This window comes from Hakea prostrata, chromosome 5, assembly GCF_041222555.1.
Source record: "Hakea prostrata isolate BN-2017 chromosome 5, UWA_Hpros_2, whole genome shotgun sequence".
Taxonomy (NCBI): Eukaryota; Viridiplantae; Streptophyta; class Magnoliopsida; order Proteales; family Proteaceae; genus Hakea; species Hakea prostrata.
In genome coordinates this window covers 11,178,196-11,199,528 of record NC_142604.1, presented here as the reverse complement: position 1 = coordinate 11,199,528, position 21,333 = coordinate 11,178,196, and the positions used below count along the sequence as shown (strand labels likewise).

The following is a 21,333-nucleotide window of genomic DNA, read 5'->3' as shown; positions in this document are numbered from 1 at the left end:
AATGGTTTTGCTTAGCACATATTTGACATTTGAAGGAATTAATATTAAAGGTGTTTTGGTTTGATCGATTATAGGAATTTTGAGATCTTGGAGGGTCATTTGATGAATTTCGGAAGTCAGATCTAGGTGGGTTTCGGTTGTTGGGTGGATAGGAATTAATATTATTATTAGACCGATTAAATTTAGACTGATCTGTAACAAGTAATGCAATAGGGGAATGGGAATTAGTTAAGATTGATTGGGTGTTCCCAAAGCCACGGCGTAACCGTTGCTTATGAGTAACTAGTTTGGCCCTTAGGTCGGTAAAGGTAACGCGTGAGGTAATATTTTCCACAATGATGATGAAAATGAGATAATCCGAACCAAGACCATTTAATGTATATGATACCAAGTCATAATCATTTACCTTGTCATTGATTACGGCTAAGGAATCGGCGACGGACTTAATTTTGTGAAGATAGTCCGTAATTGTGCTCGTTCCTTTATTGATCATCTGCAATTTACTACGAAGATAAGTCCTTCGAGCAGTGGACTATTGTTGAAAAAGTTGTGTAAGAGAATCTTATACATCTTTCGCTGTTTGAATGCCAAGAATATGAGAAGAAAGAGACGGCGTGAGGGTGGCATTGATGCATGCTAGAACAAAATGATCATTCTTTCTCCAGGTTTGAAATGTTGGATTCAGCGTTTGAGTTTCTCCAGTAGTGACATTTTGATTTGGCATTGATCCAGTACTATCAAGATGATGCATAAGATCACAGGTAATAAAAATGGATTCTAATTGTTCTCTCCACTTGAGATAATTTGCTCCATCAAGCTTTGATAGAAACAAGGTTGGAGAGATTGGTAATGGGGAATGGAGTGGTAATGGCCATTGAAAATATAGTGTTTTGGGGGGGGGGGGATCTCAAAACCTTAGCTCTAATACCATAAAAGAATGCAAAGAAAAACTCTAATTTTGATAAGTAGGCTGCTTACCTTGATAGGTAAGTCTTATGTATTTATAAATAAACATGGTTGTTGTACAAGATTCATTTATAATATTCAAATTTAAAAACTTGAATCAAAAAATTGAATTCAAAAATCAAATTCAAACCATAACAGATCCGTTATGGTCTTTCAATAACCGATTTGCACTTCTACTTTCATGACACCGTTAGTGGTAAAAACCCCAGCCCGTGAGGGTGGCACAACCAGCGAATTTTCAATATAAATACATATTGCATGTTAAGCGTTAGAAGCAAAATTACAAAAGAAAGGTATGGAATTAGGAACAAGAGATACTTGTAATTCATTATATATGTTTAATTTTGAATTCCATCTAAAAATCTAAGTATCCTAAGATTATTAATAATTGGTTTTTGGCATTTAAGCCTTGTCTTCTTTTAGTTCAGTTAGGAAGAAATTAAGATAGTGTTCATACATGTCAATTATGAAGTTGAAAAAAGAGCTTTATCACAAGGGGAAAAGAAAGAAAAAAACTAAAATTTCTTGAGATTGGGGTATTAAAGAAAATGAAAAACCTAACACATGAAACACCGATGAAGCAAAGACAATGCGTGCCAATTGTTGTGAATCACAAAAGGTCAATTTGAGCGGTAAGTAGAGTTAAAGAAGGAAGTGTATAATATGAGTGTTGAAGATAAGAAGCTCTTACTCCAAAACCATGCTTAAACATAAATACAATTTTGCATATGAATGCTGCATGCAACCATAAAATTTCCTGAGAAGAGTGGCTGGATATTATTTAAATGCAAGTATTGACTCTGTAAGACTGCCCAACCCTCTGTAATGAGAAATGTCATTGATATATATTGACTCAAAGTGGCATGAATTGTGAATGACCTTCTACTGAAAAACAACCCATTTGAATTTAAACCATGTTTCTGTTTTATCTTTCAGTTTGCATATTTGAACTTGTGCCAGTAATTTCCATGCCACAGACAAGCTGACGCAAACAAAACTCATTAGTCAGACTCACAAACACCACAGATGGAGCTGAGCGTATATAATCGACTTCGGGTTGGACTGCTCGGGCTGTCCAGGCACTGGTGAGTCCTGACTCTTGAGTTGAGTCGATGAGTCAATTTCACCCAATCGTGTGTGTTGAGTAAGCGAAGTCATTTTTGGAATTTAATTGTAATAAGAGTAAGCTTTTCTTAACTTTCAAAACAGCTTCCAAGATTGAGAAACTCGATCCTGAAAGACAAGTTGAACCAACAAATTATGACGGCTCGGTTACAACTGGATGGCGTTCAAAATTTCCTAATCAAATATTCACTTCAGTTCTAAAACAAGAAAGTGTTGATTTGTAAGATTCCGGTGATCGAAAACTTCTATACTCAGTTTTAATAGTTTCCTTTTCTGTTTTTCCTGGGTACCTGGGCCTATAAAAGTATCTTTAGCTTTCTCTGTTTTTCATAGAATTCAGATTTCAGAGAGAGAGAGAGATGGGAAAACCTGTTGTGTTGGTAGTAGCGTTGATACTGTTCTTAGCTGAGATGGGTGGCAGCCAAGCGCAGCATTGGCACAAGAGCATGAAAGCGACGAAAGTAGAAGAGAAGGTAACCGATTTGCACTTCTACTTCCACGATACCGCTAGTGGTAAAAACCCCAGCTCCGTGATGGTGGCACAAGCAGCGAATTCACAGAATTCGTCAACCCTGTTTGGAATAGTGTTGATGGCTGATGACCCATTGACAGAAGGCCCAGAACTAGACTCCAAGGAAATAGGTCGTGCACAGGGATTGTATGGCTCGGCTGACCAAAACAAGTTTGCCCTCATAATGGCCTTGAGCTACAGTTTCACTGATGGGATCTACAATGGTAGCAGTTTCAGCATTATGGGGCGAAACCCAACTTTGAATCCTGAACGAGAAATGCCGATCGTAGGTGGAAGTGGAACTGGTGTTTTCCAGAGGGCTCGAGGGAGCGCCACAGCCAAGACCTATTTTGTAAATGCAACTACTGGTGATGCCATTGTCGAGTACTTTGCTAAAGTTTATCATTATTGAAAACCTTAAATACTAATTAGACTGAGAAATTTATGTGATTTGATTGTAATCGTCGGTGCCGAGATGTATGATCGGTTATATAATAAATGCCGATGTATGTATGGATACATAATTATGACTGAATGAGGATTTCCTTCAGTCGACAAAGATATGTGATGAACAAGATTTAGTAATCTCAACTATCCATTTTTATCTTTGATTTCTCCCTCAAGGAGCGTAATTTACTTTCGTTTTATATTCATGTGTTGTTTTAGTTTTTTCTCCTCGGTAGATTCTGTTTTCAGTAAACAAAACATGAATCTAACTAGAACTAGAAATCCGAGAACTGAGAATGTGTTTGATTCTGGGCTTTTGTTGTGTTCACTGTGGCTAGAAGACAACAGTTTTTCACATTGTGATGGGTTCCCAAGATTTTGGCGTCAGTTGAAAGTTAATTGAATTAGTTTAAGATGACAATTGAGTAACTTAAATCACATGATAGTTTAAGATGATAGTTGAATAACTTAAATCACATGAAATCAAGGTTTAAAGTATCAGTATCGAGTATCGTATCAATCAGGTGATTTTAAGAGACGTATCGTCCTATATCCAGTATTATATCACTCTGCCTAATATATTTTAATATAATTTAATAGAGAGACGTATCGAAATGTATCGTATTGGTTGGGTCAAATATGGATGTGTATTAGCTAGTGTCAAGATTGTAATAGTAACATGGGTATGTGCTTACACTCATCATGGATTGTTGAGCTATGCTAAACAAAAATAGACTGAACAAGAGCATAATGAGATCTGTAGAACATGGGTTTCTTGAGGGCTTTGGAGATGAACCATTAATTACAATAATGATAAAGAACTAGAGAGAGACTGTGCGTGTGAGGGAGATATAAAGAGTTTTTTTGATTTGGGATGATGAGAACAGATAGAGAGAGATTTATGATCTTAATAGTTGAAAACCCAACAAAGATCTGGAAAGGAAGAGTTTCAAGAGAATAGAATCCAAACAAGTCTGTTCTACACCCAAGCCATTAAAGCTAAACCAACCAAGGGAATTAATGTTCATTAATGGATCTTAGTAGGCATAGATAAGCCTAGACATTCAAATAAGAAAACCAATAAAAGCAAGAGACAATAACCTAGAAGAAGAGATCAAAGAGCATTTACATAGTAGAGCAAGGTAGGTGAAGCTTTTTTCATTTGTGTTCTTAAACTTGTTTTCTTCCCTCCTCTCTCGTAATGACTGAGACCAAGGTACGTTAATATAGATCCACAATAGCAGGGGTATAAGTTTATAGACTACGTACAAGAAGAGGTCCTAAAAAAATTTTAAAAAGAAATTTCTACCAAGAAGCAGTTCATTTTTGCCTCACCTCCAACTTTTGAAATTCCTCAAATCCTTTTCTTCATTCCTAGATTTAATTCCATCATTTCTCAAACTAAAACTGACAATCTTCTGTGACTTACTTAATATCTCTTGCAACATCAATCCAAAAAAAAAAGCAAGCAATGGCTTGATGTCTACTTTATCTCAGAGAACCTTCATATGATGAACCAGAAATAAAGCAAGCAATGGCTTGTGATATTAAAAAACTAGAGGAAAATTTTCAGGAACATCAAGAGTAAGGTTCAACAAGCAATACTCCAACTGTAACTGTATAGATTTAAAAGCCATCTATTAACATCACATTCAACAGCGAGGATGAGTTGAACCCTTTGAATATGAATCTCAAAGAAAAATCTGATTCAAAAGAAGTAAGGGCAAAAGCTTACCAACAAACGATATTCAATGAATATTCAAGGTGAATCTGTTGTAGGACTTAAAAGAGGTCTTGAGCCACCGAGAGTGCTCATGCTAAAGCAGTAGGGTTTCAGCGGTTTCAGCATCGGGACAAGCTATTAACTTCACAAAATCTTCTCTTTGTTTCATCCTCAACACCCCATCAATGATCAAAAGATGGTTTTTAAAAATCTTCAAAGTCAAATATACAGATGAACCACAAAAGTACTTTATCACCCACGGATTTTGGAGTCTCAAAACTTGAGTTATTCCATTCTTTGAGTGATAATATGGTGAAGAAATTCAATGGTTGAGAGAAGAAATTGTTGAACCAAACTAATAAGGAAGTAAATCAACCTAATAAGGAAGTCTTATTCAAAGTTGTGGCACTACCCTCCACCATTTATGTGACTTCACACTTCAAGGTCCCAAAAAACATCCATGACAAAATGAAAGCAAAAGCATCAAGATTGATTGATTGATTGATTTTTATTTTTTTTTTTTTTTTTTTTTGTAGTAATGAATACAAAAATCCCATTTTTTAGATCTTGAAAGAAGTTGAGTAGGGGAGTGTGATATTGAAGTAGTAGCAGACATCATTTATCCCCAAAGCCAAACATGGGTAGAAAAGAAGATAAAGATGTATTTCTTACAGCATAAAGCTGAAGCAATACTTAACATATCATTAGCTCTATTTTCATCCCAAGACATTCAAGTATGGGGTGCTAGTACTAATGGAATTAGAGGGAATTGTAGAGGATTTGAACCCAACAAAAGGTCAAGATGAAATATTGAATTTAAGAGGGAATAGTCACCGTAGATTTTGCGCATGTACAATCAAATGAATTTTAAGTAGGAACAAACGTAGTTCGCAAGGTTTGAAATGAACCGTGATCTGTTCAAGTTGAAGTGGGGATTCGGTACACCATAAGTTGAACTAGTATGAGAGATAGTATGAGAGAGAGAGAGAGAGAGAGAGAGAGAGAGAGAGAGAGAGAGAGAGAGAGAGAGAGAGAGAGAGAGAGAGAGAGGAAGCAGAACTGGAATTTTGATATTAGGAGAGAGAGAGAGAGAGGAAGCAGAACTGGAATTTTGATATTAGGCGAGCTTAACAGAAGGAGATGGCCATCAGAAGCCATGACTTTGATGATGGAATCACCACCAAGGTGTTTATGCAAGAAAAACCACCAGCGGCACCACGAAGTCCTCCATTCTCTACACTATATGAATTTTTATTGGGATAATTACAATTGGTCCCCTGTATTTTGATTTTATTATTACTGTATCTCCTGTACTTTTCAAAATTACTAATCCAACCTTTAACTTTGTCTACAATTACTATTGCCCCCTACCATTAAGTTCCGTTAGCTTACTGATGATGTGGCATCTTTATATTTTCTCAAAAACCCAAAAATACCCTTATACTTATCTCTTTACTTATTTACATTTTTGTAAAGTTACTATAGCACCCTTAATCAATTGTTGGATTTTGTCCATTTCATTAATTCAAAATAAATGGAATTTAGGGTAAAATTGACATTTAATCTAGTTTTTATAAATGTGGTAGTATTGTCTTTTGATTTCTTAATTTTAATGAAGGGCAAATTAGACATTACATATTCAAACTTAACAACTACTTAACACCATTATAAGGAAGGGGGACAACAATAATTTCGTAAAAAACAGGGTTTTATTAGTAATAAAATCAAGGGTAATTTTCATATGGACCCCCTGAGGTTTGGTCCATTTCATTTTATTTTTTGTCCAAATAAATGGAGTTCATGGGGACCAATTGAAAATAGTCTTCAAATAATGAGCATATTAAAGACAATTTGTATTTTTTTATGACTCAAAAAATCCTCACTTAATTACTGGCATCTGATTCTACGATAAGACTTGAACATTTTGCTCTTTTAGTCTCCTTCATCGTCTCCATCTTCATGGTCATGGTGTCTCCACACTTTCTCCTCCTCAACTCCGGCCACAATTGGATAAAAGCCTTTGTGATCCGAGACCTAAGTCCCAAAACGTTGCATATAGAATTATTAATATTATTTCAATATATATCTATATTTCTCATGGCTGAATCGTCGAAAATCACCGGTGTATCAAATTCCAGGTTATTACTATTATCATTCAAATTTATAGGTGAAGAGATTAAATCCATCATTTAAACAATGGTTTGAATTCCGTAAATCGGATCAAGAAGCCTCAATCCACAATCCTAAAATATCATTCGGTAATCCAAAAGTAAAAGTTGCACCAGAGGATCCCGACTTAGTAACGACCACTCGATTCCAGGAATCGTCAAGGGGCTTGAACTTGAAAATCTCGTCGATAACCTTCCGGCTTGGAGCTTGCAACGTCAACCGAGTCCCGATGTGGTTAGGGCCATCGATACAGTTGAAATAGATCCAGGTCTCTTTGATTCGATATTTTTTTTTGAAAAATATAGATAAATTAAAGCAAAAAAATAAGAAACAAGATATAGATCCTGAAAGAGGGGGTCAAGGAAACAATGCACAAGAGAATAGGTGTTTGTTAGTAGAATTAACAACTGCAAACCAATTGTTGTTTTACCCTTAACTATAGACATTCTTGTTTCACAATCTAAAGACGTGGTACATAGGATAAGATGTCAAAAAAAATTCTACAAGAAATAAGAGATTAACAAATGAGGGTGAGAAAATCAAATAAACAAATAAAAAAATAAAAAGATAAAAAACTAGAAAATAGAGACTTACAAGAGATTAGGATTCCTAGATCGAAGAGAAGAATTTTTGGTCCAATTTTTCTTCTTCAACCCATGATTTCAAGTAAAGGGAAGATAATAAATAGGAATTGAATCTCAGAGAGGATGAGAGAATAAATAGGGACTTGAGCAACAAATCCTTCTTCAACCTTTTGAAACTTTGAATACCTAAAAAGATTTTTTTTCAAAAATTTTCCTTAACCCACGTCTAAAACAACTAGAACATTCAATAGTTGAATGTCTCCCTGAGGGAGAAGAAAGGGGAGCATAAATAAGGTAATGGGGTACTCACATTTTCACTTTGAAATGACATTTCCATATCAATACTTATGACCTTGACCCAATGGTCCTCAAGTCATATAGGGGCCAATTAGTAATATTATTTATATATAAAAAGAGATAAATATATAGATAAATAAAGGAATTGTTTCATACCAAGGTTCAGGCTTAGTTTATTATTATTATTATTCAAATTTAATGCCACATGCACAATCTTAACAGGGAATTGTATGAAAAGTAACTACAGAGGATGTGAAACTTGCGATTGGGAAACTTTTTATTTTTTTCGGGTAGGAAGATACGCTGTAGCAACTGCTTTATTACAGCTCGGTTACAAGTGGATGGCCCAATCTGATTCTCTTATTCAAAACTTTCTAACGGAATATTCAATGCAGTTCCAAATTCCAACAGAAGAAAGCATTCATTCGTAAGATTCCGGTATTCACAAACTTCTATGCATCTTTTTAGTAGTTTCCTCTTTTGTTTTCCGTGGGGAATTGGGTCTATAAAAGTATCCTAACCTTTCTCTGTTCTTCACAGGATCTGCTCGAGAGAAGAGAAAAGAAACTAGATTCAAATTTCGGAGAGACAGAGAGATGGGAAAACCTGTTCTGTTGGTAGCGTTGATATTGTTCTTAGCTGAGATGGGTGGTGGCCAAGCGCAGCACTGGCACAAGAGCATGAGAGTGATGACAGAAGAAGACGAGAAGGTAACCAATTTGCACTTCTACTTCCACGATACCCTTAGTGGAAAAAACCCCAGCGCCGTGAGGGTGGCGCAAGCATCAAATTCACAGAATTCGCCAACCCTGTTTGGAATAGTGATGATGGCTGATGACCCATTGACAGAAGACCCAGAACTAAACTCCAAGGAAATAGGCCGTGCACAGGGTCTATATGGCTCGGCAGGCCAAAACGATCTTGCTCTCATAATGGCCTTGAGCTACAGTTTCACTGATGGCATCTACAATGGTAGCAGTCTCAGCATTATGGGACGAAACCCAGCGTTGAATCCTGAACGAGAATTGCCGATCGTAGGTGGAACTGGTGTTTTCCAAAGGGCTCGAGGGAGCGCCTTAGCCAAGACCTACTTTCTAAATGCAACTACTGGTGATGCCATTGTCGAGTACTTTGTTACTGTTTATCATTATTCATGAAAATCTTAAATGCTAATTAGATTAAGAAATTTATGTGATTTGATTGTAATCGTCGGTGCCGAGATTTATGATCGGTTATATTGTAAATGCTGATGTATGTATGGATACAGAATAATGACTGATGAGGATTTCCTTTAGTCGACAGAGAAATGTGATGAACAAGATTTAGGAATCTCAACTATCCATTTATATCTTTGATTTCTCCCTCAAGGAGCGTAATTTACTTTTGTTTTATATTCATGTGTTGTTTTAGTTTTTTCTCCTCGGTAGATTCGGTTTTCAGTAAAAAAACAGGATTCTAACTAGAACTAGAAATCCGAGAACTGAGAATGTGTTTGATTCTGGGTTTCTGTCATTCGACTGCTCGTTCACTGTGGTTAGAAGACAACAATTTTTCACATTGTGATGGGTTCCCAAGATTTTGGCGTCAATTGAAAGTTAATTGAATTAGTTTAAGATGACAATTGAGTAACTTAAATCACATGATAGTTTAAGATGATAGTTGAGTAACTTAAATCACATGAAATCAAGGTTTAAAGTATCAGTGTCAAGTATCGTATCGGTCAGGTGATTTTAAGAGACATGTCGTCCTGTATCCAGTATTGTATCACTCTAGCTTAATGTATTTTAATATAATTTAATGGAGAGACGTATCGAGATGTATCGTATCGGTTGGGTCAAATATAGATATATATTGGCTAGTATCGAGATTGTAATAGTAACATGGCTCTGTGCTCATTACACTCATCATGGATTGTTGAGCTATGCTAAAAAGAAATGGACTGAAAATGAGCATAAAGAGATCTGTAGAACACGGGTTTCTTGAAGGCTTTGGAGATGACCCATTAATTACAGTAATAATAAAGAACTAGAGAGAGAATGTGGGTGTGAGGGAGATAGAAAGAGTTTATCTGATTTGGGATGATGATTTGGGATGATGAGAACAGATAGAGAGAGACCTATGATCTCAATAGTTGAAAACCCAACAAAGATCTCGAAAGGAAGAGTTTCAAGAGAAAAGAATCCAAACAAGTCTATTCTATGCCCAAGCCACGGAAGCTAAAACCACCAAGGGAATTAATGTTCATTAATGGATCTTAGTAGGCATAGACAAGTCTAGACATTCAAATAAGAAAACCAATAGAAGCAGAGACAATGACCTAGAAGAAGAGATCAAAGAGCATTTACAAAGCAGAGCAAGGTGAAGCTTTTTTCATTTTTGTTCTTAAACTCGTTTTCTTCCCTCCTCTCTCATAATGACAGAGACCAGGGTACGCTAATGGATCCACAATAGCAGGGGTATGAGTTTATAGACTATGTAGAAGAAGAGGTCCTAAAAAAAATTAAAAAAAAATTTCTGCGTCACCTCCAACTTCTGGAATTCCTGAAACCCTTTTCTTCATTCCTAGATTTAATTCCATCATTTCTCAAACTAAAACTGACAGTCTTATGTTACTTAATATCTCTCGCAACATCAATCCAAACAAAAAAAGCAAGCAATGGCTTGATGTCTACTTTATCTCGAAGAACCTTCATGTGATGAACCAGAAATAAAGCAAGCAATGGCTTATGATATTAAAAAACAAAAGGAAAATTTTCAGGGGCATCAAGAGTACGGTTCAACAAGCAATACTCCAACTGTAACTTTATAGATCTAAAAGCCATATGTTAATATCACATTCAACAGTGAGGATGTGCTGAACCCTTTGAATATGAATCTCAAAGAAAAATTAATTCAAAAGAAGTAAGGCAAAAACTTACCGACAGACGATATTCAATGAATATTCAAGGCGAATCTGTTGTAGGACTGAAAAGATGTCTCCAGCCACAGAGAGCGTTCTTGCTAAAGCAATAGGGTTTCAACTGTTTTGGCATCAGGACAAGCTATTAACTTCACAAAATCTTCTTTTTATTTCATGCCCAACACCCCATTAAAGATCAAAAGATGGTTTTTAAAAATCTTCAAAGTCAAATATACAAATGAACCACAAAAGTACTTTGGATTACCCACATATTTTGGAGTCGCAAAACTTGAGTTATTCCATTTTTTGAGTGACAATATGGAGAAGTTGGGAGAAGAAATTGTTGAACCAAACTAATAAGGAAGTAAACCAACCTAATAAGGAAATCTTACTCAAAGCTATGTCACTACCCTCCACCATCTATGCCACTTCATACTTCAAGATCCCAAAAAGCATCCATGACAAAATGAAAGCAAAAGCATCAAGATTTTTATTTTTTATTTTTATTTTTTATTTTTTATTTTTTATTTTTTGTGGTAGTGAAGACAAAAATCCCATTTTTGGATGTCTTGAAAGAAGTTTGATTAGGCGAAAAGGAGAGGCATTGGATCAAGAGACCCCTTATTACACAACCATGCTCTACCATGCAAGGTTACTTGGAGATTATTCTCATAACTGGAGGTAGAGTGGGCCAAGTTTCTCAAAGCCATCTATTTTTTCCATTGTTCATTTCTTGAATCAAACTCAAGGAACAACTCTTCATGAGCATGCAAGTACTAGAGGGGATACCCATACCGATACTATATTGTCCATGAGAAGGAGGGACATCATAAATACTAGTAGGCCCATAACCAAATGTGGAGCCTACAGACTCATCTAAGTTTATGGACCCCATCACTCCTATTAAGTTGTCCGTCAGATCCGAAGGATTTACATAAGAATCATAGGATCTGTAACCGTAAGAACCGTAGGATCTGTAAGCGTAAGATCCGTGCGGGAAGGTGACATCATCATACTTTAATTCATTATGATATGCATTTTGTCAAAAACTTCCAACTCCGTGAACTCATAGATCAGTTGACGGTATTCAACATACTTTAATTTCATTGCTGAACTACTTTACCTAATAAGTATTCTAAAATATATTTATTTGTTAGTTATCCTTATGTTTTAATTTACTTTTTTTTTTTTTTTTAATTTACTTATATTTTGGTTAGGGTAAAAATATCATTATAAATAATTACCTATTTTTTAATATATGAGTGTCATATCTAAATATGATATTATAATTCAAAGGTGAGATCTTTAGTGGGTCTCTACATGGGCCCATACAATGTATGGTGAAAATTGAAAAAGTATTAGTGTTAATCTGATGGGGAGATGATCTAGACTCTCATTATTCGACCCCTCAATGTTGAATTCTGGCTCTGCCCCTGTTCACATAACTATTAAATTCCTCGTATTTTGTTTGGCTAGGTTTGAATCCATCAACAAAATTCCAGTTATACTTGGTCTCAGGCCCAAGTTTAAGACCTCTAACCCAGCAGTCATTGGTCTACCTACCATTATGATTCTCAATAGACTGAATAGTGAGGGCCTGTCCAATAGCAAAACTATTCCCTTCAATGAGTGGGGTGTGGCCAACCCATCTGTGAGACTTGGTGGGCTTCTAGGCCCAGTTGACAATCCCTCTATAGTAGTTAATAAACCAGTTGGGTTCAGATTACCTAGACCATAGCGATGTGACCATTCTGACCTAGCATGCAAGTTTTGTTGGAAGATCTGGTTTCTAGTATCTTAGGGTTTTCTTGCCCAATGGAAATAGGGCTTTCATCATTTTCAACAAATGGCATAATTTGGTTAATTTTAAAATGTTTGAATATAAAATAAATAATTATAATTACAATTACAATTATAATTTACATTTTTAATAGAAACTGTGATATTTAAATGAGTATATATGATATAACCTTGACTGTTTTACAATAAAAGGTATTTTGGTCAAAAATATTATGTTGTATCCTTAATTGGTCTTTTTGGGATTTTGCTTGGGAGCAGTGTTCACATAGTACTACTCCGAGCTTCACATCCTCTACATTCCACCACTACCTATCTAGAGGACTCACGCTTATTACCAAGGGTCAATTAGAATCTAATAAATTCTTAAAAATAAACCTCAAGAAAAAATGAGAGACGAAATTAGAAAAAATATTAATAATTTATTAGATTCAATTTCTAATTTACCGTTTGGTTGTAAAATCTAGACATGAATTCTGGCACCATTGGTTTATGGGGGGGGGGGGGGGGGGGAAATTTTGGGGCCCTTTTTTTTTTTTATCGGTGGTGTATTTGTTTTACCCCGCCCCAAGCCCTAAGAAAATGGGGACTTCAAGAGTAGTTTTTGATTTCGAAAAATAGTTTAAAAAGGAAAAAATAAGGCGAAATATCTCTTCATCCCACAATTAAGAAAATATTTTGACTGAAATTCCTTCTCATTATTCCAAGAATCCCAACTAACCAAACAAAAGAGCTATTGTAACCACCAAAATATTGTAGATGAAGAGATCCATACACAAAGGAATTATGAATCTTGATTCTTTTTGTGATTGTTTCATGTTGGCGAAGTGAATTTATGACAGTTCACCATAAAGATTGTGCAGGATAATGCGATCAAAAAGCAGGGGAATATTAAGTTGTTCTGTTCTTTCCTTTTCTAACTTTCAAAACAGCCTCGAAGATTGAGAAACTCGATCCTGTAAGATACGTTGTAGTTTGTACCAACTAATTATAACGGCTCGGTTACAACTGGATGGTCATTCAAAACTTTCTAACGAAATATTCAATTCAGTTCCAACACAAGAAAGTGTTTATTTGTAAGATTCTGGTAATCGAAAACTTCTATACATAGTTTTAGTAGTTTACTCTTCTGTTTTTCCAGAGTACCTGGGCCTATAAAAGTATCTTTTGCTTTCTCTGTTCTTCATAGAATTCAGATTTCAGAGAGACAGAAAGATGGCAAAACCTGTTCTATTGGTAGCGTTCTTATTGTTCTTAGCTGAGATGAGTGGTGGCCAAGCGCGGCACTGGCACTGGAGCATGAGAGTGATGAAAAAAGAAGAAAAGGTAACCAATTTGCACTTCTACTTCCACGATACTGTTAGTGGGAAAAATCCCAGCGCCCTGAGGGTGGCACAAGCAGCAGATTCACAGAAATCGCCAACCCTGTTTGGAATAGTGATGATGGCTGATGACCCATTGACAGAAGACCCAGAACTAAACTCCAAGGAAATAGGCCGTGCACAGGGTCTGTATGGCTCGGCTGGCCAAAACGATCTTGCTCTCATAATGGCCTTGAGCTACAGTTTCACTGATGGCATCTACAATGGTAGCAGTCTCAGCATTATGGGACGAAACCCAGCGTTGAATCCTGAAAGAGAATTGCCAATCGTAGGTGGAACTGGTGTTTTCCAGAGGGCTCGAGGGAGCGCCTTAGCCAAGACCTACTTTCTAAATGCAACTACTGGCGATGCCATTGTCGAGTACTTTGTTACTGTTTATCATTATTCATGAAAATCTTAAATTCTAATTAGATTGAGAAATTTATGTGATTTGATTGTATTCGTCACTATATTATATTGGATGGTGATGTATTTATAGATACAGAATTATGACTGGATGAGGATTTCCTTCAATCCACAGAGATATTTGATGAACAACGAACAAGATTTGGGAATCTCAAAATTTATTGCACATTTACCAATGCAAGATTGGTAGAATGGTAAAATCTATGCTTGTCGTAGATTCAACCTTACAAACGGCATATATAATTCTAAATTTCATGTTTCTCAAAAAAAAGAAAAAACATTTACAGTAACTTGAATATTACTTGTCAAATTTGATTTCTTCTCTGATTAGAACACGAATTTGTGCTACATCCTTCAAGCTGAACTACTTTCCCTTATAAGTATTTTGTAATATATTTATTTGTAAGCTATCCTTATGTTTAATTTATTTATTTTTTAAATAATTTACTCATATTTTTGTAAGGGTAAAAATATCATTATAAATTATTACCTATATTTTTAATATGTAAGAGTTATAACTAAATATGATAATATAATACAATGTATGATGAAAAAATCATTAGTGCTCACTTGATCGGGAGATGATCCAGACTCTCATTATCCGCCCCCACCCCCTCCAATGTTGAATCCTAGCTCCGCCCCTATTTATATAATTGGTTATTAAATCCTCATATTTTGTTCGGCTAGGTTTAAGTCCATCAATAAAGTTCCAATTATACTTGGGCTTGTGCCCAAGATTAAGAGCTTTAACCTAGCAATCATTGGTCTAGTATTGTGGTTCTCAATAGACTGAATAGTGAGGGCCCGTACAAGAGCAAAACTTTTTTTTTTCTTTTTTCTTTTTGGGTATCTGAGGTTCATCCAGGCCAGCTTTCACGCACCTTGATTACATCCCGGGGGATGTTTGTCGTTCGCAAGGGTCAAACCCATGACCTCTCCACTGAGAAGTATGGATCTTACCACTCTACCAACCCTGCATTGATGAAGAACAAAACTATTCCCTTCAGTGAGTGGGTGTGGCCAACCCATCTATGAAACTTGGTGGGGGCTTCTAAAGTACCCAATGGACAATCCCTCCATAGTAGCTAATAGATCGGTCGGGTTCAGGATAGGACCATAGCGATGTGACCATTCTGACCTAGCATGCAAGTTGTCCTATGGTGGAAGATCTAATTTCTGGTAATCTGGGGTTTTCTTGCCCGATGGAATTATGGATCTCATCATTTTCAACAAATAGCATAATTTGGTAAATTTTAAATTTTTATATGCTTGAATATAAAATAAATAACTATAATTATAATTCACATTTTTAATAAAAACCGTCAAATTGAAATGGGTGTGTACACAACCTTCACTCTTTCACAATAAAAGGTACTGTTGTCCCCTTTTAGGGGATTTTACTTGAGGGCGTGCCATTTTGCTCGAGTATTTTCAGTGCCATGTTGTGGTGAAAATAATCACAGTAGAGAAAATAAAGGGTCTCAAGGTTTGAGACCGAATCGCGATCTGCTCGAGTTGAAGCCTGGATTCGATACATCATAAGTTGAACTAGCATATGAGAGACAGAGAGAGGAGGCAGAACTGGAATTTCGATATTAGACGGGCTTGACTGAGGGAGATGGCCATCGGAAGCCATGACTTCGATGATGGAATCACCACCGAGGTGTTTATGGAAGAACTCAGAAACCACCAGCGGCACCGCCTAAGTCCTTCATGCTCTACGTACACTATATGACAAGGTGCTACCACCATATCTAAGAACGGCCTCGTTCTGGAATATGGTCTGAGCTATGCTTAAAACTACATCAAGCCTCATATTAACATTAATGTTTGATTAAATTCCTGTGCAGCCTTGTAATTGGATCTGGTCGAGATCTTCTCTTTCAAAGCCTCCATAGTATCTATCCACATCGTTCTAAATTAATAAACAAAATATCAAGAAAGAAAGAGATTTGTCTTTTCAATTTTGCCACAATTTCGTACCTAGGAGGCGAAATATCCGAAATTTCTTTCCTTGGTTACAGGTTGAATCTTGCATCTTCCTTGGCCACCCTATTTTCGCCAGTTCCATAGCTTCCATCACTCGCCCCGATCTCTTCTTCAAAATCGATCTCGGCGATATTTCGCCCCCTATAGAAATTTCGCCCTAATTTTTTTTGAGTATTTTTATGCAATAATTTTGGTAAATTTGATGCCTATCCTAATCGGATGCAAATATGTGGTAAATTTGAATTATTTTCTAAAAATTATTCCATTTAAATTCTCTTACCTAGTCATATTTAATATGTTACCTTATAAAGCCTACATCATTAGGAGATAATTGGAACGATTATCAAATCACTCTGAAGATTATTTTATAAGATTCATTACTAATTTAAATTGTTTCCATAAATTATTTCATGTATACATTCTTCCCTAATCACATTTGGCATGTTGACTTTGATAATTTAAATTATTTCTTAATATATATTTCCATTTAAATCTCCTGCCTAGCCACATTTAATGTGTTACCTTCTAAGGCCTAAATCATTCGGACATAGTTGAAAAGATTAACCGACGATTCTATTACAAAATATCTTCATAATTAAATTGTTTCCATAAATTATTTCATGTATATATTCTTCCCTGACCACATTTGGCATGTTGACTTTTGAGGACTAGATCACTAGAATATAGTTGGTAAGATTGCTCATTAATCTTGATGATTTTACTATAAAAAGTTTTTCTATTTATAAGTTATTCTATGTAGATTTTCTTCCGAATTACATTTAACACATTAACTTTTGAGTCTTGAATCATTGTGATAAAATTGGTAAGATTGTGATACAATTGCAAGAAATCGCCTAAAAAGTGCAAGAAATAGTATAAAAAGCATACACAAAAAAAATTAAAAATATATTTTTTTTCCGAAATATCGCGAAATATCGCGATATCTCGCGATATTTCGCGATATGTCGTGTGGGTTTCGCCCCTGGCCAAGGAAGCCTGATTTCGAAACTTCTTTCCATGCCTGTAACTACTCTAAGATGGCTAGAAGGTCGAAGGCGTAGGATTCTAAGGTGGAGTATCGATCGGAATCGAAGTACTCTAGGTTAGTAGCACCGGCGCCCATGTTATCATAGAGGATGACACGATGGTCGTCGTGGTGGTGAGAACCAGGTGTTTCCACACAAATTGATCTGTACCGAACCCAGGCTTCAACTTGAGTTGATCACAGCTCGTTTTGAATCATACAAACCGAGTCAGCTCCCACTTAAAATTCATTTTTTTCATACATGCGCAAAATCTATGATGCCTATTTAATCTACCATTCGTTGTTTGAAAGAGAGCCACGTAGGCACTACCCCAAGCAAAATCCGTCTTTTAGATGCTATAGAGATTTTTTTTTTTTTGGTTTTACATATGAAATTTTTTTATGTTTCACTCACTTAAAATGGTGCGTTAAAAACTCTAATTGATTCATTTATGTTTACCAAAAAAAATTACATATGGCTCACAACTTAACAATTGAATTTAAGGGAGCAAGTTTAGCCCTAGCAACTCTGACCCTCCTTGAGTTCAAATAGGAGCTTGGGCTCAAGATTTTGACCCTAAGGGTGGTTCAAGGCCAAAATAATATGACCCTGACTAAGGCAATGGTAGGCCTAGGATTACTTTTTTGTTCGCTAGGTTCGTCTTGACCCATTCCTGATTTTTTGTTTTAATCCTAGCCCTGATTCAAGCCTTGGCCTTAATCCTAGCCCTAACTTTTGTCCTAATTGTGATCCTGATTTTGGTCCTAATTCTAACCTTAATTTTAGTCCTAATCTTGTTGCCAATTTTGTCCTTAATCTTGATCTTGATCCTATCATTGATTTTTACCCTAATCATCATATTAACGTTGATATAAGCCTTGATTTTGACTTTAAATCATTTTTATCATATTTGATTATGAGTTCACCTTTTATATTATTTTTAGGGTCATTTTCATTTGGATCCCTTGAGGTTCTACCAAAGTCATTTTTAATTCCCAAAAATATTGACATCTTTCATTTGCCTTCAATGTGGTATCTCAAAAAACTCTTATCAAGTAAAGATAATTAATTATGTTTGTAACTAAAATAACATTTTTTTTTACTACTACTACTATTTACTTATTAAAAGGTTTAGAATAGAGTTTTTTTTTTTTTTTTGGGGTCAAATAGGGATATTAATTTATTGAACAATTATGAATGAAACTAAACTTTGTCAATAATAGAGCCAATTAGAGTCAAGAACAAGGTCAAAAACATGGCCAATCAAGATCAAGGACAAAGCCAATTAGGGATAGGGTCAAGAACATGGCCAACCGGTCCCAACTTGGCCCAATCAGGAAAATTAAGGCGAGAATAGACTTGGCATGGCTCTATAAGGCTTAGGGTCAAAGACAATAATTCTTGGCCATAAATTAAAGTCAAATGACCATGAATTAAAGTCAAAGACAATAATTATTGACCCTAAATTAATATAAGGGAGGCAATGGGCTTAAATTAGAATATATAAGGTTGGACTTGAGATTGCAAAGTTCCAGCCCAGCCCAGCCTTATTGTAATCCTATTTGAGTTAGAGCCCAATTAACTCCCACCGTCAAATGATCGAAATATCCTCACATAAAATTTAAAGAAAAAAAGTTACTGAAGTATCCTTGTTTAATTAAATACCTTATCAAGTATGTGAATGAAAGGATTCCTTGTTCACCCATCTCTTTCCTGCTAAAGTGAACAAGATCAGTGAAGAAGAAATCCCTTCACCCACCTATATGAACGGGTATCAAGTCAAACATACAAAACTCTTACAACAATTTACCACTGTGTACGATGAGGCCAAAAACCAGGGAAAGTTATCTGCAGCATCCAATTAGAGTGATAATGAGTTAGAGTTTGTTATTCTAATCTTTACTTTCTTACTTTCGAGAACAGCTTCTAAGATTGGGAAACTCTTTATTTTTTTAGGTTAAGAAGATTGAAAAACTTGATCCTGTAAGATACGTTGTAGCAACTGCTTTATGACAGCAAGGTAACAACTTACAAGTGGAAGGCCCAATTTTATTCTCTTATTCAAAACTTTCTAACGAAATGTTCAATGCAGTTCCAAGTTCCTACGGAAGATAGTATTCATTCGTAAGATTTCGGTTATTCTAAAACTTACTATGCATTTTTTTAATAGTTTCCTCTTCTGTTTTCTGTGGGTAACTGGGTCTATAAAAGTATCCTAACCTTTCTCTGTTCTCGACAGGATCTGCTCGAGAGAAGAGAAAAGAAACTAGATTCAAATTTCGGAGAGACAAAGAGATGGGAAAACCTGTTCTGTTGGTAGCGTTGATATTGTTCTTAGCTGAGATGGGTGGTGGCCAAGCGCAGCACTGGCACAAGAGCATAAGAAGTGATGACAGAAGAAGACGAGAAGGTAACCAATTTGCACTTCTACTTCCACGATACCCTTAGTGGAAAAAACCCCAGCGCCGTGAGGGTGGCGCAAGCATCAAATTCACAGAATTCGCCAACCCTGTTTGGAGTAGTGATGATGGCTGATGATCCATTGACAGAAGACCCAGAACTGAACTCCAAGGAAATAGGTCGTGCACAGGGTCTATATGGCTCGGCTGGCCAAAACGATCTTGCTCTCATAATGGCCTTGAGCTACAGTTTCACTGATGGGATCTACAATGGTAGCAGTCTCAGCATTATGGGGCGAAATCCAGCGTTGAATCCTGAACGAGAATTGCCGATCGTAGGTGGAACTGGTGTTTTCCAAAGGGCTCGAGGGAGCGCCTTAGCCAAGACCTACTTTCTAAATGCAACTACTGGCGATGCCATTGTCGAGTACTTTGTTACTGTTTATCATTATTCATGAAAATCTTAAATACTAATTAGATTGAGAAATTTATGTGATTTGATTGTATTCGTCGGTGCCGAGATGTATGATCGGCCATATTATAAATGTTGATGGATGTATGGATACAAAATATGTGATACATCCAGTATGACTGGAGGAGGATTTTTTTCCTACCCAAAAAAAAAAGGACTGAAGGAGGATTTCCTTGAATGGATAGAGATATGTGAACAAGATTTAGGACTCTCAACCATCTAATTTATATCTTTGATTTTTCCCTCAAGGAACTCAATTTACTTTCTTTTGATTTGTGTGTATTGTCTTAGTTTTTTTCCTCGGTAGGCCCAAGATTATTGTTATTTTCAGTAAACAAAACAGGGGATTCTAACTGAAAATGTGTGTGATTCTGGTTTGAGTGAACAAAACAGTGGATGGGATTCTAACTGAAAATGTATTTGATTATGAGTTTTCAATATGGCTAGAAAGCAACAGTTTTTAGGTTTTCGTACAGCACTGTGGGTCAGCTCGTCTGTTGGGAAACTACCTTCGATAGCTAAGTCAATAATTGCACTATTAAAAAGTTATAAATAGTTGTTGAGCTTAATTGAGAGATAAAATCGAGGAGAAGGATTTTGTACTAATTTCTGTTTTATAAAGGGTTTACTTTCTATTTTTTACCGTCGGATTAATCCACGAATCTTGTTTGTGACCATATGATCTTAGGGTTTAACTTTCCTAATCTATGCAATTCCACATTCCTTCCTCGGCACAATCACCTGTCCCGATTTTGGCCGAATCATAACTCAAGTAACATTTGGATTAAACATTCACTTTAGACCTGACTAAAACGATCCCATGGTTAATTCGCTCTGGACCTGACTAAAACAATCCTGGCCATGGTTCAACCGGATTGACTTATTATTATTATTTTAACTTGTCACGACATAAACTTAGAATCACATTAAGGCAACAGTTAAATCTCTATCCTTGGAAAAAAAAACCTAAAAAAAATGAAATCATTAATTCACGATGAAACGACTCTCACAACCGTTCATTTAACTCTCTCACCACTGCGATTCTGGAACACTGAGACAGATCCCAACATCCTAGATTCCACAAAAGTAAATTGAAAATAGGTGTATGGTTAAAAACGTTGAACTGATATAAATTAAATAGGG

General features: G+C 36.0%; 4 pseudogenes; all 4 read left to right on the top strand.

Moving 5' to 3' along the window:
- Positions 1 to 2,450: 2,450 nt before the first annotated feature.
- On the top strand, positions 2,451 to 3,034 carry LOC149015091 (dirigent protein 23 pseudogene; annotated as a pseudogene).
- A 5,384-nt stretch (positions 3,035 to 8,418) lies between these two features.
- On the top strand, positions 8,419 to 8,979 carry LOC149015090 (dirigent protein 23 pseudogene; annotated as a pseudogene).
- Positions 8,980 to 13,733: 4,754 nt separating this feature from the next.
- Positions 13,734 to 14,291, top strand: LOC149015089 (dirigent protein 23 pseudogene; annotated as a pseudogene).
- A 5,323-nt stretch (positions 14,292 to 19,614) lies between these two features.
- LOC149015088 (dirigent protein 23 pseudogene) lies at positions 19,615 to 20,176 on the top strand (annotated as a pseudogene).
- The last annotated feature ends 1,157 nt before the right edge of the window (positions 20,177 to 21,333 follow it).